The sequence below is a fragment of the Dipodomys ordii genome, unplaced genomic scaffold, assembly GCF_000151885.1.
Source record: "Dipodomys ordii isolate 6190 unplaced genomic scaffold, Dord_2.0 Scaffold6, whole genome shotgun sequence".
Classification (NCBI taxonomy): Eukaryota; Metazoa; Chordata; class Mammalia; order Rodentia; family Heteromyidae; genus Dipodomys; species Dipodomys ordii.
In genome coordinates, this window is record NW_012267222.1 from 14,549,929 (window position 1) to 14,555,046 (window position 5,118).

Genomic DNA, 5,118 nt, shown 5'->3' on the forward strand with positions numbered 1-5,118 from the left:
GGAGCCATGGCTTCCCCAAGCGCAGGAATGCAGTGCGGTTTTTCGGGGGGCCCGGTGGCCTTGGGCTGCCGCGGCCTGGCGTGCGGGGCGAACGGTGTCCCGAGGGTTTGTCGGGCTGGGCTGTGCCGCCCGGTGCAGACCTCGCCGCGGCCTGCGGTTGGTGTTAATGACCTCGGAGGAGGTTGTGCGAGCCGAGGAAGACCGCGTTGCTCGGGAGCAAGCATCTGTTTCTTCATCACGTCAGCCCCTTTCCTAACGCCGCGGAGCCTGTCGTGGCTTGTTTCGGAAATGCCGAGGCCAGTGCTCACCCCGCCGGGTGGGAGAAGGGAGCGAGTGGGCACCGGACAGCCCCCTCCCGCCCCCAGGCTCTGCGGTGCTTCTTTTTTTTTTCTTTTTCTTTCTTTCTTTTTTTTTTTTTTTGCAGAAGGCCGGGGACTGCTTGCAGATTTTTGCACCTTCCCTGACTGGAATGACCTTGGGGAAAGGATTGTGTTTCCGAGCGCCTCGTGGTGGCTTATCTGTAGATGGAGGAGAGACTACTCTCTGGACTGCCCTGCCTTTTGGGGCTATTGTGGGTGGGGGTGGAGTTTGTTCAGGATATTTCTTTTACCTACTGCTGTGGTTCTGGCCTCAGCAACTGGACTGGTGACAGAGCCGGGAAGAATTCAGATCACCTAGGAAGATTTAACCGCTCCAGATTAAGGGAGGGAGGGGTTTGGATTTTTTTCTTTTTAGGAGGGTATTTCCTGTCAGAGAATCTGTACACTATGTTCCAGATTGCCTTCTGTCACTTTGTGTGCAGCTGTGGTGGCATTTGTGTGGTTAAATTGAATAACGCCATAGAAAATTCTTCTCTTGTTAGAAATAATTGTTTTGCTCAGAATTCCCCGTGGGACAGATTAAGGTTTTGCTCAGTTTACTCAGAAGAATTTTCCAGGTTTCTAAAATTAAATCACTTTTCTAAACATAGTAACTGAAGATTGAAAAACTGGAAATAGTGGAATGTGGAGGGAATGGATTGTAGTATAAACAAGGCAGTAAGGTAGAGATTCATTGTTGACCAGTTAATAATATGGGTTGTTGGGCTGGGAAGGTGGCTCAGTGGTAGAGCACTTGCTTTGCATGCCTGAGGCCCTGGGTTCGATTCCTCAGCACCACATAAACAGAAAAACCTGGAAATGGTGCTGTGGCTCACGTAGTAGAGCGCTAGCCTTGAGGTGAAAAGCTGAGGGACAGCGTTCAGGCCTACAACTGGACCTCCCCCCCCCAAAAAAATAATATGGGTTGTTAACTAGGCTTTTTTGATTACTTTTTTTTTAAATTTTAGTAATTTGATACCAAGAAAGAGAACCATTGTTGAGTTGCTACTGTCTGCCCAATACTATTGCTAGGTGGTGGTGGATATCTTTTTATGTGTGTGTGTCTGTATCTATGTGTAGGTCTTTAATTCAAGGCCTGGACACTGTTCTGAGCTTCACCCTCCCCCCCACAGGCTAGTGTCTAGCACTTGAGCCACAACTCCACTTCTGGCTTTTCGGTGGTCAGTTGGAGATGAGTCTCATGGATTTTCCTGCTGGGACTGGTATTCAGCAGTGATCCTCAGGTCTCAGCCTCCTTAGTAGCTAGGATTAAAGACATGAGCCAGCACCTAGCTGGTGGATATCTTAAACTGAAGGTCAGAAGCTAAAAGACAGATACAACCAATAGAAAGTAGAGCTGAACTGTCTTGGTGCTAGTGTCACCAAGGTTGGAAGCCAATCCCCAGCAGAAAAGTCCCTGAGACTCTTTTTTTTTTTGGTTGGTTGGGCTTGAACTCTGGGCTTGGGCGCTGTCCTTGCGCTCTTTAGCTCAAGAGGAGTGTTCTATGGCTTGAGCCACAGCACCACTTCTGTTTTTCTGGTGGTTTATTGGAGATAAGAGTCTCACGGACTTTCTTGCCTGGGTTGACTTTGAATTGTGATCCTCAAATCTCAGCCTCCTAAGTAGCTAGGATTACAGGCGTGAGCCACCTGCGCCTGGCAACCCTGAGGCTCTTATTTCCAGTTAACCACCAAAAAGCTGGAAGTGGGGCTGTGGATCAAAGTGGTAGACTAGCATTGACCCGAAAAGCTTAGGGACAGCACCCAGGCTCTTAAGTTCAAGCCCAAGAACTGGCATTAGAAGAAAGAGGGCTGAGATGTAGCTTAGTGGCAGAGTGCTTGCCTAGCAAAAGCAGTGTCCTGGGTTCAATCCCTAGTATCAGAAAAGAAAAGATGAAGAAAAATGGAAGAAAAAGAATTAAAAACAAAAAGCTCTTAAGAAAACAGGAAGTGGGGCTGTGGCTCAAAGTGGTAGAGCTCAAGCCTTGGGTATTTTAGCTCAGGGACAGCACCTAGCCACTTAGTTCAAATCTGTTTTGAGGGTCCACAGTTATTTACACTATGCATGCTGCCTTGAGAACCAGGAAATGTAGTTTCTTTTTCTTTTTCTCTTTTTGTTGGTCGTGGGGCTTGAACTTTGGGCCTGGGTGCTGTCCTTCAGCTTTTCAGCTCAAGGCTAGTGATCTACCACTTGAGCTGCAGTGCCACTTCTAGTTTTCTGAGTGGCTTATTGGAGATAAGAGCCTCAGGGACTTTCCTGCCTGAGCTGGCTTGGAACCATGATCCTTAGTTCTCAGCCTCCTGAGTAGCTAGGATTATAGACTTGAGCTGCCAGTTTTTGATTCAGTCCCTGTGTTGGTCTTTGTGGACCCTAGAATAAGCTATTGAAGTTTATTTCTTGGTGTTTTTGCCTTTTTCCAGTAATATTGTCCCTATGCTTTTGAGGTATTCTACTTTTCTGGTAGACATACAAGGATTGGTCAAGGTATATCCCTTCATGCAATAAGTGTTTAATTTTTTGCTTATGTTAGAAGGATTTATATTAAAATACAGAGTACCAGGATCATGTATTTCTTAACAAGGGGATAGGTAGCTAGTGAGCCTTCCACTGTAGAGGCCATCGTTAACGTATCATTCATAATCAGAAACTGAACCAGTTTTCATGTAACAGCATTTTGGGACAGTGTCAACTCACAGTAAAGCACCAGATAGTCCAGGCTGAAGTATCTGCTATAAATTTATACACATGTCAGATGCTCAGTAAATGCTGAATGAGTATATGTGTGCATTATTGGGATATAATTTATGTTCAATATAATCAACCAATGTTTGGTGAGCTTTGACAAATGTCCTACCACTATCATTTATTTATTTATTTATGGGGCTTAAACTCAGCATCTTATCCGCTTGTTGGCTTTTCTTTTTCTTTTACTTTTTTTTTGCTGGTTGATAGAACCTTGAGCATTTTTCTGCCCTTGCTGGCTACCACTATCTTTTAAATTGTTATTTTTTTGGGAATAGGTAGCAGATTGATACCAGGAATGTTAGGAGGTTCCAGTGCTCTTCCAGTACCAGTGGATACTGGAGAGTCAGTGTACCAGCTTTGTAAGAATCAAGGGAAACTTAGATGTTTAATGGTGAGGTGAATTAGCAGAATAGGAGAGGGAGAGACACATCTCATTGAGGGCAAGTTTGTGAGGAAGTACATTTTAGTCACTTTAGTTACTTTTAGGCAATAGGATATATATTTTTGGGGAAAAACTACAAAAGATTTATTAAGGAGTTGAACTTTTTATTTTTGTCATGGGGCTTGAACTCTGGGCCTGGACACTGTTCCTGACCTCTGCAGCTCAAGGCTAGCACTTGAGCCACAGCTCCACTTCTGGCTTTTTCTGTTTATGTGGTGCTGAGGAATCGAATCCAGTGCCTCATGCGTGCAAGGCAAGCATTGTCCCACTGAGCCACCTTCCCAGCCCAAGAAGTTCTTAATATGATTAGCATATGTCCAAATAATTAAAGGTGAAGATTCTGTAAAATGGTTGTACCATCTTGTAGTGAAATATCTTTAATGTTAATCTGTTGTTTTAGCTGATATTCCATAGAGGGAAGAATATGTAAGGTAGAATTTGTGGCTTCCTGGGAGAACACATGATTATTTTTTTTCCTTTCTCTAATTTCTTTAGTCACTGAACCTGACCCATTTGCTTTAGTACAAGTATCTATTTCTTACTTAGGAAATGCTTGAAACTTTTGCTGTAGAGTTTCTAAAAGCCCCATTACTACTTCATCTTTCTCCTTTCTCTTTATTTCTATATATTGACTGTTGTATTATTTCCTCTCCCACCTAAGAATGGGAACTCTTTTTTTTTTTTTTCTTAATCAAGGGTTGGCTCTTTATATACCATTAGGAAAGAATAATTAAATTAAAATAACCTCCAGAATACCTACTCAACATTTTGAGCTACTGTAGGGAGAAAGTAATAACTCCATGAGGTAGTCATTATCCTCACTTTATCCACGAGGGACTTGAGCTCAGAGCGGTTATTTATTGCCAGAACTAGTGAGGGGCAGATTATTTGAGCTTAAGTAGGTTGATACTCAAGTTTTAAAATCTTTTTTCTTTTTTTCGGTTGGTTGTGGGGTACTGTCTCTGAATTCTTTGCTCAAGCCTAGCACTGCCACTTTCAGCCAAGTGCCACTTCTGTTTTTCTGGTGGTTAATTGGATATGAGTATCATGGCCTTTCCTGCCCGGGCTGGCTTTGAGCCATGATCCTCAGAAGGCTGAGATCTGAGGATCATGATTCAAAGTTAGGCTTAGAGGTGTGCGCCACCAGTGCTCGGCTTTATTTTTTTTATTTTTTATTTTTTTTTGGGGGTCCAGTCATGGGGCCTGAACTCTGGGCCTGGGAGCTGTCCCTCAGCTCTTCAGCTCAAGGCTAGCGCTCTACCACTTGAGCCAGAGCGCCACTTCCAGCTTTTTTCTTTTTGCTTATGTGGTGCTGAGGAATCGAACCCAGGGCCTCAGGCATGTAAGGCAAGTGCTCTACCACTGAGCCACCTTCCCAGCCCCATCGGCTTTATTTTCTTATACTTTCTGCTTTACTGTGGTGGGGTGTGAGGTCAAGATATTAAAGTTTGAGCTACAGTATCAAAAGCATTGTTAGCTTTATAAAAATTACAGTTTTTGTTGTTGTTGATATTGGGGCTTGAACTCAGGGTCTCATACCATGGCTGGTACTCTACCAATTAAGCCAATCC

The 5,118-nt window shown here is 44.0% G+C and overlaps 1 protein-coding gene across 1 annotated transcript in view; it reads left to right on the forward strand.

Moving 5' to 3' along the window:
* The window catches only part of Luzp1 (leucine zipper protein 1), a 72,222-nt gene that overhangs the window by 949 nt on the left and 66,155 nt on the right, over positions 1-5,118 (forward strand). The gene's annotated exons all lie outside the window — the stretch shown is intronic.